Genomic DNA, 13,816 nt, shown 5'->3' with positions numbered 1-13,816 from the left:
ATCTGAATTGGTATTCCCTTATATGAAATCTGATTTTCCTCTCTTGTGGCCTTTAAAATTATATCCTTATTTTGTATGCTAGGCATTTTAATTATAATGTGTCTTGGTATATATTTATTATAATTTTGTACATTTGGTGTCCTATAGGCCTCTTATATTTGACTTTCTAGTTCATTCTTCATGCTTGGGAAATTTTCTGATACTGTTTCATTGAAGAGATTGTGTATTCCTTTGGTTTGAGTCTCTGAACCTTCCTCTATACCAATAAATCTTAAATTTGGTCTTTTGATGGTATCCCATAATTCTTAGATATTCCATTTATAGTTTCTTACCATCTTCAAGTGAGGTCAACTTTATTTTCAAGATTGTATATTTTGTCTTCATTGTCTGAGGTCCTGTCTTCCAAGTGATCTAGTCTGTTGGTGATACTATCTATTGAGTTTTTAATTGGCTTATTGTTTCTTTCATTTCAAGGATTTCTAGTTTTTTTTTTTCAGTATCTCTATGTCTTTCTTGAAGTTATCTCTTGCAACCTGTATTTGTTCTGTTCTCTCTTTGTCAGAGTGATCAATTTTTACCTATATATGCTCACTTAGGTTGTTCTTTAATTTCCAAATCATTTTAGTTAATTTCATGATGTCTATGTGTCTTCCTCTCTCACAGTGTGGATCCAAAGTATTGCAGCTTCTGCCCTATTGTCTTATAGTGTCGCTATAAGTTACCAATACCTCACTTTAAAGGAAGAGATCAATATTACAGCATTTAATGTATCCAATATGCAGCCATATATCAGTTAGTTTCTATTTTTACATTTACACATTTGTCACTATAATCAGAAATGATGAATTCAGTTATCTTCTACCATATAGTAAATAGGTTTGCATAGAGGTTTACAGTTTCTAGTGGTAAAAGGGGGGACTTAGAGGTTGGCTGAGATGTTTATGAGGTAGGATGTGAGAATATGGAGGTATTAGATTATATGATTAGTGAGGATAATAATAAGTTGGATGTTAGTAGGAGAAATAAGAGATAGGCAACCCCATGCAAAATTCCCTGTTAACTCAGTAGCAGGATAACTGTTAGCACCCCAATAGAGAAATTTGTGGTGCAGCCAGGCCACAGGGACCTTGGTGATGCCAGGTCCTTATTGTTGTCCCTTGATAGTAGTGGCGATATCCAAGTTTTGTGGTGGTGGCAGCCTCAAGCCTATAAGTACCCTGATGTTGGGCTGTGGAACCACACTTTGGTGAATAGGAAACCCCAGCAAAGGGTGGCTCTCGGTGCATATGTGGGGTAGGCCTTTCCCCTGGATCTCTAGGGTGTGGTGTTGGCATTTTGATTCTTGATCTGTAGTATGTAATATGAATTTTCCCATACCTTTAATTTTTCCCTACCCTACTCTTTTCCATAATAGAAATTTTATGATTTTGTGCCTGTTTTAGAATGTTCAGACTGCTATAATAAAATACCATAAGCGGAATGGCTTATAAAACAATAGGAATTTATTTCTTATAGTTCTGGAGGCTGGGAAGTCGAAGAGCAAGATGTCAGCAGACTCAGTTTCTGGAAAAGACTTTCTGGTTCTTAGACAGTATTTTGCACTTGTGTCCTTATGCGGCTGTCGTGGACTAATTTCTATGCTTCAGCTCTTTACACTATTACAACCTACTACATAAAACACATTTTGGAACTAAGATTATGGACAAGAGTTCTTCAGTTCACCATCTGGATTTCTGAGGATTCGTAAAACTCCTGAAATAGAAGCAGTTTTGTGTGTTCGAGACTATATACGGGTCCTTTTTAAGGAAACTGAGATAGCAGCAATTTAAGGGCTAAGAATCAGAAAACATATCATCTTTAAGAAATGGCCCAGGACTCTCTGCAGAAAGGGCTGCATTTAAGGATGCAGGCGCCTGCTCAGCCTCTAAGGTGGAAGACAGGAGATTGTTTTGGTTTGCTGAAGGTACTTGGAAGGGTCCAAGGAACCTTGGGACCGGTTTATCGGTCGGGCAGCCTCAGGTTTACCTGGCGCGACCCAGTAACTCCGTTCCTCTCAGGCTCAACACCTCGGCCTCTACGTCATGGGCATCTTCGTCCACATCTTCCTCATCCTCTCTGTCACCATGTTCATCGTCAAACGAGAAGCTCTGGTGGCCGAGGGGAGACAACAGTGACATGGTGGAATTACTGCAGCCCTGAGGCAGCGGCGACCAACAGATAGACGTCGCCCCCAGCCTCTGTCCCCGCGCACCCGTCATGAGGACGGAGAAGGAGGCCACGGAGGCCTCAGACTCAGAACTGCAGTCCGCAGAGAACAGGATGCCGGGAGGGGAAGAAGCAACACTCCACCGCCACACAGCCCGCATCTGGCCCACATCTGGCCCGCCAAGTTCAAACCCGCCAAGCTGCAGCTGGGACATGATCTCCCAGCAGGCCCCGCGCGTGCTGGGCCCGGCCAATCCGGGCCACCCGGGTGCCGCGTTGCCATGGTGACGCAAAGAGGACGCGAGGGCTGTGTCTGGGCCTGTAGAACTTGGCTTTCTCTCTGTCTGCCCTTCTTCCTGTGTCTGGAAGGTGCCTGTTGCTTGTGAACTTATTCAATTCTGTGTCTCTTCCAGCTGACACCTTCCGGGGGCCTGGGCTTTTTTTGAGGTGTTGTTGCAGACCATTTGGTATTTGAAATAACGTTATGACTAAATAAAGCAACTCCTCTTAAAGGGAAAGAGGCAGAATTAAGGACTAACATCCACCCCTCCACCACACCCCCCCCACCCCAACACACACATAAGGTCAGGATTATATGCACCAGTCTTGATTTCCTTGAACAGGTCATGCTTTTTTTGAGGCTGATTTAATTTAACTTTACAAGTGTATCCACGAAAGCAGGTTTAGGTGGCCTGGGGAAGTAGCTCAGTGGTAAAGTGCTTGCCTAGCATGCATGGGGTCCTGGGTTCCATCCCTGCTACCAAAAAATAATGCAGGTTTAGGACAATCTTTTAGTGTTTTGATACATCTTGTTTGCCTGGCGTCTTAAGGCATCTAGTCTGTCTACACCTGCGAATTGTTTTTACTTTTTTAAGCCTCTATTATGTGCTAAGCCTCTAACCTTTGCTAAGCACTGGGATAAAAACTGCTGTTACTCTAAATTCCTCATCTTTTTGTGGTGACAAATGTAATTAAAATATGCTGTTATGTGTATTTTATGAGGAAAGAATATTTTGTGGGAACTCGGAGATTGGAGATGGGGATAAAGGTAGCAAGAAAGATGACAGACATTATAAAGCTGGATGCTTTATTTATACTGGTGTAAATTTAGCTCTGTCTAGTTCATAATTTGTATAACTGGTAGAAGTATCATGTGAAAACAGACAATGACTAAAAATAGCACATAAAGTTGTTACTGATCAAAGAGTAATACACCATCCTTGATGAAGTTTAGATCTACAAAATTTGACACAGGACATTGATATATGATAAAAATATTAACAATCAAAGACAATTCTGGAAGCAGAAGCTATAATAAAATATGATATGCCAGCTAGAGGCACAGAGCATGGGAGACCCTGAGTTTGATTCCCCTACCACAAAAAAATAAATATGTATGCTTAAAACTTCTTAAATGGAATATTTTTAAATTTTAGTAACAACAGTGAAATGAAGAAAATCAGAGCAATCCAAGTGAGTAATAAATTGATCAAAGAATAAAATTTATTTAGTAGAGTTTTTTTCATTCTCTACCCCAATAATTCAATATTGGCATGTCTGGCTAAAACCTTTCATTAGAACATTTTGAGAATCAGTAATATCAAAAGACCCTAAACTGTTTTAGGACTTCATAAGGAAGAAAGCTTTAGGAGAAATTTCCCAACAGACATAACCTAATGCAAGCATAGTGGAAAACTCACAGGTTTTATCTATGAAAGAAAAAGAATTTTAATCAATGGTTTTTCTCTTAATAAATTTCCATAAATAAGCTGTTGACCTTTCTGATCCTAATTTATTCCTCTATAATATTAAGGAAATAATCTACATCACAGTCATATTATCTAATTAATCCTCAAAATTTCTAGTTCAGGATCTGACAGATTTAAGAGTAAATTGTATCACTTGAATGCCAAAGCTTTTGCACTGTAACTTTTTGGTATGGGAATCTAAGATGTCATATACTTCCCTTCCTCCTTTAGATGTTTTATTTTTTAAAAAATGCTTTATAAAAGAAAGCCCTTTCCTTCATGCTTCAGGGTCATCATTATGACAATTACATTATATGTTAACAATACTGGAGACCCAAAGACTATGGGGCAATTCCATGCTGTGTGTACACATATTTGAATGTAGTCAAGTCTTGGGGTCTCTTATACTGCCTTTACATTATTGGGGCCAAGAAGTCATAAAGAAGGGTATAAAAAGCATTAAAAGATTTTTTCCCATATGTTTTACTTACTAATGTCTTTTCTTACTACTCATTTATTTTCACTTTCATGGTATATTTGAGATTTTTTTTACTGGTTCTGTAACCTGTAAGTGAAGAATGACTTTTCCTTACAAATTCCTGTATGACATTGTAACAAAAATCATGCCAATTTTAGTTAGTTTTAAAAATAATTATTCCTAGAAATTTACAGATGAAACAATATGTCTTGGATTGCTTCAAATAATCTAAGAGGCAGAAGGATTGAGGGGCTAGTGAATAAGGTAAAGATGAAACAAGGTTTATTGTGTGTTGTGGTTTTGGTGGTGGGCATGGGAAGGGGAGAGGGAGAGGGGTACCTAAACCATTCTTTTTATTGTGAAAATTTCAAACACATATAAATTTTAAAACAGGAAGAGGCATACACATTTACTAACACCTACAAAATATAGCCAAAATTAAGAGGAACTAAGTTTTGATTGGGATCTAATTTGCTGTGGTTCAGGCATTCACTTAAATTTTATTAAACCCTTTGTTTTCTCATTTGTCCAAAGAGAGCTTGGAGATTGTAATACTACATTTCTAGGCAACTGACTACAATTAATATCATGTAGATATTTTTAATCATTTGCTTTTAAATAAAGATTAAATTGGTGATATTCACTTATATTTCAAAATATGTTTTCCACAATATAGTTCAGATTTAAGACAGGATAAAAGTTTTAAGTTTAAGTGTTCTTAAATATTGACAGATAACTATCAAACAATATTTTCTAATGGTTACTTCCAACATTTTTTCTAATAATGTCTTTTCTATTTAAAACTTTTTAAATTTGTCTCCATAATAGATAGTAAATGCTTTAACATACTTAGTTACAAATTAAGGCAAAATATATTGCTTTCTAGAAACTTTAATAATTTGAAACATAGAGTACAATATTGTATTTCATCCAATATATAGCACAGTTTACCAAAGATTTTGTATATCTGCTATTCTATTTTTAAATGAATGAAGTTTTCAATAACTTGAATTTTGAGAAAACAAGTTTAATTAAGATTATTACCAAGTTATGATTTAATATTTATCAGATGTGTAAATATACAAACCGTGATAGCAAATTTTAAAACTTATAAATAGTTGGCCTTACAAAATTACAATACACTGTAAATAAATCCCTCCCACATTTTATACAAACTACATGATTTTGATATACAAAGATTCTGTTTTTACACTGACAATGTACAACCGAGATTATTTACAATGAAAAAAGTCTATAAACCACAATTTAACATTCTGCTACTGGCAGTCACTATAGGAGGTAGCTTTAATTAAACGAACTGAACAGAAGCCATGTTTCCCTACTTGTGTTGTAAAAATAATTTACATAAGATAAAAATTCTTTATATGCTCAGTATGTACAGTTTAATTATTAAACTGTAATCTAGCTTAATTTTTTTAGTATATCCAGTATAATAATATGGCAGTAGGTTTGCTATTTAGTACATTGTTCAAAAAACTTATTGGGCAATCATAACTTTAAGACTCTACAAAAAAAACATGGCAGAAGACCCTAGATGAGAATCAGGTAAAATTTTTAATTTTCAAAGACATAGGATTAAACCTTATCCTTTCTCCCCCACCCCCTTAATGATATGTCTGTCTAGTTTAACCAGAACTCAGCATATGAACTATTGAATAGGTTTTTTTGTAAGTCATGGTATGGGAAATTTTTATAGAAGCATACAAGTAATAACATAAGTTTAGGAGAATCCAGTTCACTAAGAAATAAATTATGTGCTTTGTGTCATATTTATTTTCAGCTTCCTCCAATTAAAAAATGACCCCAGTTTACTTTTTGTGTAATCCATACTGTAAATAGATGACATACCAACAAAACTGGAAAATATCAGTAGAACCAATGATATTAAGAAGCATTTATTAATGGTAACATTACATGGAGCCATCAAATCCCTTAGGTACTATTAAAATCTCATTAGTATGTAGTGTAGCCAAAACTACTTCAACTCACACATCAATTAGCCATTTATTTTGTACTAGTAATATAATTGCAAAACACTGAAAATCATGGTGAGCATAACAAAGCAATGTAAAATGACCCCAAACAAATGTACTGATATTTTTATTCTATCAGCTGTTAATATGGTTTTTAAAACATCTTCAGGTTTATATAGATTTATAAAGCAATTTAACAAAATCTATGATTCTCATGTAAAAGTGGAAATAGAAAACAATGATACCTATGTGTACTCTCACAGTTCTAGTTGGGAGACAATCAAGACAAGCCCTTTTTTGGCCCTGTAGTAAGTTGTCCTGAGATTAATGATCAAATATTAGGTAAAATTAGCAAGACTCTTTTGTCAGTTATATAAAGTCACATTTGAACTACCTTTTTAAAAATATTAACAGCTGTCCTTTATCTTGTGCTTAATTCAGAAATAGGTATAAATTTGCTCCTTATGAATCTGAAAAAACCTAAAAGTTATATTGCTATACCACACCTCAAATCCTTTTCAAGTTCTGTTTCAAATAGACCACACATTCCTTGGAAATTGCATTTTTCACCAATTAATAATTTAGGCACCTGTTCTTTGAAAAATATCAGGTTTGAAAAATAAACTTCCACCTTCCCCTTCTATGTGACACCAGGCAGTGATTACAGAAGTGCTTCCCAGATGAAAGAATAGAATATGGTTCACTCTATAAACACTGTGAATTTGGTTGATGGGGGAAATAGTTACAAACACAGTAATTCGGTCTTTAACTCTTGGTAGATTGTAAGCGTCGCACACCAAAGGGAATCCTTGACTCTGATAGAAGCAGGCTCTACCATGCCTGCACTTGGTCAGAACTGTCTGAGACAAAGGAGTCTTCTTCATCTGCCTAATCAGAGTGGGCTGACTGTGCCACAATCAGACCAATATCCCTCTGGTCTTTGGCAAGAAGCCACTGCCAATGCAGGACAGCTGTGTGATTTTATTAAGTGTTTGCATGATACTGGCTTTGTCAAAAGAAAAGATTCGCAGCAGTCACATACAGTCAGGTTACCCTACAAGTGTGAGTACATGCCACAGTCATAGTAGAAATCCTGTTCCACACAACCACCTTGGCTACTGATGGAAACTGAAACTGATCCACTTTTCTTGGTAATGTGTCACTTCAGTAACTTCCAGTCTTCTTTAAATTTTTGATTGAAGAAAACATACAGGACCAGATTTAGGCAAGCAGGCAATGGGAAAAATATCAGAGTAACAGACTTCATTATTTCAGGACTGATAGAGATTGCAGTGATCAATGGTGCAAATGAGAAAAATGCAACAGGGCAAAAAAAAGATGCAGTTGGTGAAAATTAGCCAAGTAACATGCTTAATCATGCTAGATTGTGAGTTTTCTGAGAGGTCTTCTTTTTCCAAGTTGCAGTAAAGTTTAGTGTAGATGATGGCCATTAATAAAAATGCTAGTGAGTTTAACAGCACTAAAGTCATGGTAAATCCTAATGATGGCTTCTCTCCTGTGGGAAATGGCAAGCACAAAGGTGATGCAGAATATTCCCCTCTATGGAAAAGGAGGAAACAGCCTGCTACTGCAGCACCCAGAAAAGCAAAAAGGGCTACAATCCAGAACTGCTTGAGATGATTGCTTTCCCATTTTTCATGATATTTTTTGCAGATAAGCTTCTTTCAACAGCTGCTAAACATTAATAAAATATTGCACTTTCTGAGGAAAAACCTGCAAGGAACTCAGCTGCTTTGCAGCCATTGCCAGTGTCCCACCAAATGCCAAATTCAGCAAATCTGCCCCAGGATACGGCATCAAGAAAAGTTAAGATGCCAGTATAGATTCTCATGAATAAGTTAGACACAGAAATCAAGCCTATGAACAACTTGGAGGAAGGCAGTGATGTACAAGATGTGAATGTTGTTAAAATGACTAGCAGGTTGAAAAACAATGCAACCAAGAAAATGAGCCACATGGTGAGACATGTCATCCAGCTTCCCACAGGGCTTAATAGCACCTAACATGAAAAAAAACAGAAACATGAAAGACATTTTAGAAAATACCATATTTCATTTAATATGCTTGATAGAATGACTATTGATGGTTGATTCTAGAATAAATGAGTTACCTAATTGAATAGAACCAAACTGAAAAAAAAATATTGCTTTTAAGATATTTCAGTCACAGACTAGGCTACTTTAAAAATTAAGCAGCTTAATATCTGGGTGTAGCTAGCACACACCTATAATCCCAGGGACTCAAGAGGTTGAAGCAGGAGGGGATGGCAATTTCAAGGCCAGCCTCATCAACTAAGCAAGATCCTGTCTCAAACTAAAAACATAAAAAGGCCTCAAGGGAGGGTACTCAGTAGTAAAGCTCCCCAGGGTTCACTCTCTAGTACTGAAACAAAACATAACCAGGATTAGTTTCTTTTATTATTTGGTAAGGGCATATAGAGATATTTCCAAGAAAATTTCTACTTTTTCTTTTTCTTTATTCTTTTTTTAAATATTTTTTTTTAGTTGTAGATGGACACAATATCTTTATTTTTTATGTGGTACTGAGGATTGAACCCAGTGCCTCACGCATGCCAGGCAAACACTCAACCACTGAGCTATAACCCCAGCCCTCTACTTTTTCTTATACCAAATATACAAAGCACAGAATTTAGCATATAAAAGGTACTTAAAATATTGAGGGTCTGTAATCAGATGGTTTATAACTTGCTATTCTTACCTTAAAAAAGCCACTTAAGCCTAATAAGTTGCATTTTCTGATATGTAGATAATAATGCCTACTTAATTCAGTTGATGGCTTAAGTAAATTTGCATACATAAGTACTTATGCAGGCTGCTGGGCACATAGTGGAACTTTAGTAAATATTAGCTTTTTTTTTCTTCCTTCCTTTTCCCTATGTATTTTATTTTTTAAAAAAATATTTGTATTAGTTGTTTATGAACATTTATTTGTTTGTTTGTTTGTTTATATGTGGTGCTGAGAATCTAACCCAGTGCCTCAAACATGGCAAAAGCTTTACCATTTACCACTGAGCCATAACCCCAGCTCTCTATATATTTTATAACTGATATGTATGTATATACACAGATTTGTAACATTTTAAACCCAATTTCTTATGGCATTTCACAGCAACCTGCTGAAGTTGGTTATGGTTGATAATCAATGTTAACTATTCATACAAAGCTTGGCACAAAACAAAACCCCTCTATAATAGTAAAACCCCTATATATATATAGGATCGCAAGAATGCACTTAGTAGCTGAATTGCTGGTTCTAATAACTGACTTTGACATGCTAGTAATCTCACAAATGAAAAATATTTCATTTATAATTAAGGAGTGAAAATGTTTGACTATAAAGAACAAGAAAACTATGATTGCCTAAAGGATGTTTTAACTTTCTGAACTGTCATGAAATTTGACATATACAGTGGAACTCCAGTTCTGCACCATTTATCTGATTTTCAATGAACACAATTTTTTAATCAAATTTATTTTCACTCTGAACCCTCAGGAAGTGCTAAAATGGAAGTTCTTTCTCACATTTTATTTTCGAGGAGGGTAGTACAGGGACAAAACCCAGGGGTGTTCTACCACTAAAGTATATATCCAGCCTTCTTTATTTTTTATTTGGAGACAGGATCTCTTTAAATTGGTGAGGGTCTCATTAAGTTGCTGACACTGACCCTGCACTTGCAGTACTCCTGCCTCAGCCTCCAGAATGGATCCGATTATAGGTGTGTCCAGTACTGCAAAAGAATGCTGTTTCCTGCCAGGTGACGTGGCACACACCTATAATCCCAGAGGCTCTGGAGGCTGAGGCAGGAGGATCATGGGTTTAAAGCGAGCCTCAGCAACTTAGCAAGGCCTTAAGCAACTCAGTGGGACCCTGCCTCTATAAATAATATATAAAAAGGGCTGAGACTGTGGCTCAATGGTTAAGCACCCGTGGGTTCAATCCCCAGTACCACCGTCTCCTCCAAAAAGTATGATGTTTACTTCTCACTGATCATCAGTTCTGTGTACAATCTCCAACACCTGAATCCTTCATGGGGAAGAGAGTCAACTGCACTCCTAACTGTCAAAAATTAATATCTGCACAATAAAATAAATTACATAAATGATTCTTGCTAGTTGCACTTACTCATCTGTTAAAATTAAGTTTGTTCTCATTCTCCACACAAGGAAATGGGTTAAATATTCAAAGCATACATACATAGGCCCTTAAGAAGCTCACAATTCAGCATCAGTTATTAGTAAATTCACAGCACTGATGATTCTAAGTTATAAAATTAATTGCCAACCCAGGCATGGTGGCACACACCTGCAATCCCAGTGGCTCAGGAAGCTGAGACCAGAGGATCGTGAATTCAAAGCCAGCCTCAGCAACACTGAGGAGATAAGCAACTCAGTGAGACCCTGTCTCTAAATAAAATATAAAATAGGGCTGGGGATGTGGCTCAGTGGCCGAGTGCCCCTGAGTTGAATCCCTGTTACCCCGTCACCCTCCCTACCCCCAAAATTAATGGCCAGTTCATCCTGTGACATCATACTAATAGGAATCTCTTTGGTAGCACCTGATTTAACAAAAAATATTTAAAACCTTGCCTTTATAGTAAAAGTATAAATCCAAGTTCTCTGGTAGGCAGACAGAATATGACATTACAATCAAGTAAATATTGGCATCATTTAATAACTTTCCTAAAACTACAACTTCAATGAAGTAAATCAGAAAGAGTAGACAAGATTGCATTTAAAAAACAATTATAGGTTCATGCTTATAATCCCAGGGGCACAAGAGGCTAAGGCAGGATGATCACAAGTTCAAAACTAGCTTCAGCAACTTAGTGAGGCCCAAAGCAACTTAATAAGACGCTGCCTCAAAATGAAAAAGTAAAACAGGTTGGTGATGTGGCTCAGTGGTTAAGCAATCCTGGATTCAATCAATACCAAAAAATAAAATGAAATAAAATAATAATAATAATAATAATAATAATGAAGAAGAAGAAGAAGAAGAAGAAGAAGAAGAAGAAGAAGAAGAAGAAGAAGAAGAAGAAGAAGAAGAAGAAGAAGACTGGGGACAAAACTCATTAATAAAGCAGAAGCTTTGCATTCTGGAGGCCCTGGGTTCAATCCCTGGCACTACAATAAATAAAGAATAATATAAAAGAGCAAGAGCTGTTAATATGCAGATTCTGATTCAGTGGTATGAGCCTGAAATTCTGCAAGAAATGCTGGTACACTGACCACACTATGAATCAGAAGGCCTTACAGGATCATCTAGTCCCACCCTTATAAAATAGAAATAACATCCATCGCCAGGAAGATTAGATATATTTGCCCAATGTTTACTTAAAGTAAAATATTACAGCCAAATGGGTTGAGCATTACCTGTTGGGGGTGTACAATGGATAATTATTTGACTACGCTCTTCATTTTCAGCAGTGCTGGTGACATTTGCTGCATCAGTGGTACCCGAATATACAACAAAGTATGTTGAATTAAAAGTGGGCAGTTCAAAAGAACCAAATGTTCCCACAATTTTCTCTCCCCTGCATGATGTTAAAGTTCAGTGTATACAAATGTGGCTTGATAATACATTAAAAATGCCAGTAACAGAGGAAAGGCCATTTTTCTCACAGACTTCATATTGACCCTTCATTTTGATTAATGTCTTAGGGAGTGTTCTGTTTCTAAAGGTTCATGTACTTGCCTTTCTCCTTTGTCACACTATGGTCTTGAAGCCTGTTATCTTCTATGTTTAAATTTGCATAAGATTCATAGCCCCAAAATGCACAGCACTGAGAAGCATATGGTACTGATAAAGACCTGGAGAAAAAATTGTAAAATACACCCTGAGTAGCAACTTCATAGACATAATTTTGTTTTGTAAAAAGCATTTTAATCTTTGAAAACCCCAACCTGTGAGTCAGAAAAGTCTAAGTATCATATACTTTAGTCTTGACCATTTATCCTCTAGGAACCTTATCTATGTTAAACACTCTGGTAAAGCTCATAAAAAATGATCATAAAGATACACCACAAAGTTTCTCCCTTTCTATGAGGTGTCTCTTAAGAAAGGTGGATGCAAATCAAGTATATATAAAGTTTCATAATAATACTGTAATTTAAAGTAAAACTGTTGCCAGGTGCAATGGCACAGGCCTATAATCCAAACTGTCATATATAAAACAGTTTTTTTGGTCAATGTTTTCTCCAGCCCTACCAATGGTTCTATGGGGTGCCTGACATCCTCTTGTGCAATACCCTTTCTACTTAAAGCAGCTAGTATTTCTACCCAAAAACACTGGCCTCTCATAAGCCAAAGCCCATTAGAGCCCAGGATATTTTGGGGAAACTTGCTAGAGACAGTGGTACAAGAAACTTTATCTGCTTTAAGAGAGAGCCCCGGGAAGATGAGGTGGCACATGCCTGAATTCCCAGCTACTTGGAAGACAAGGCTAGGATGATGGCAAGTTTAAAGTTAGCCTATACAACTTAGTGAGACCATATCTCAATATAAATGCTTTTCAAAAGGGCTGGAGATGTAGCTTAGTGGTAGAGTGCACATGCAAGACCCTTGTTCAATCCCCATACTGCAAAATGAATATATATATATATATATATATATATATATATATATATATATATAGAGAGAGAGAGAGAGAGAGAGAGAGAGAGAGAGAATCTGCAGGAAGCCTGTACATCCCCTTTCCTTAGCTAATTCATGTGGTTAAACCAACTCCAGTTGGCTTCTCTGATTCTTCAGCCCAAACATTCACACTGGATCAGGCAGGAAGGCAGCAATTTATGGGGGATAAACATGCGTCCTCCCTGCCATCTGGAGCCACCCCAATTCCTGTGAAACCTCCTAAAGTAGCCCTCTCCCCATCAGTCCTACTCAGGTAAATGCTGTCTGGTTCTAAGCACTCAATTTAACAAAGAACCTCCTTCCTTGGCTTCTCACATCCTTTGATTATCTCTTTGATGGGTATAAATTGTCTTTTACTTGCCCAGCTCACACATCTGGTAAATGGCAGAGCTTAAGGTTTGGACATTCAGGCTTTTAACCACCAAGTTTAATGCCATATACCATCTAGCCTCATTAAATTAAAAAAAGCAAAACAAAAACAACAACAACAACAAAATAGGGCCCTGAGCCAAACCAAAAAAAAAAAAAAATTCAAATACCACTCCATATTTTACACTTGGCCTTGAACACACCTTGTAAGTATTGCTGAGAAATAAAGTTGATGGTGCCAATTTTGTAGTCTGGTAGTGATTTGCACTGCTCACCAATGACTTCTGGCTTTTCATCTTCTGGGAACGTGCAGGATTGCACTTCCAGATCACATGACTAGTCCTGACCAA

The 13,816-nt window shown here is 36.7% G+C and overlaps 1 pseudogene; it reads right to left on the bottom strand.

Moving 5' to 3' along the window:
* Positions 1 to 7,006: 7,006 nt before the first annotated feature.
* On the bottom strand, positions 7,007 to 13,534 carry LOC144253089 (leucine-rich repeat-containing G-protein coupled receptor 4-like; annotated as a pseudogene).
* Positions 13,535 to 13,816: the final 282 nt, after the last annotated feature.

This window comes from Urocitellus parryii, unplaced genomic scaffold (genome assembly GCF_045843805.1).
Source record: "Urocitellus parryii isolate mUroPar1 unplaced genomic scaffold, mUroPar1.hap1 Scaffold_91, whole genome shotgun sequence".
Classification (NCBI taxonomy): Eukaryota; Metazoa; Chordata; class Mammalia; order Rodentia; family Sciuridae; genus Urocitellus; species Urocitellus parryii.
Note: the sequence above shows the minus strand (reverse complement) of the source record. Positions and strands in the feature narration are given on the sequence as shown.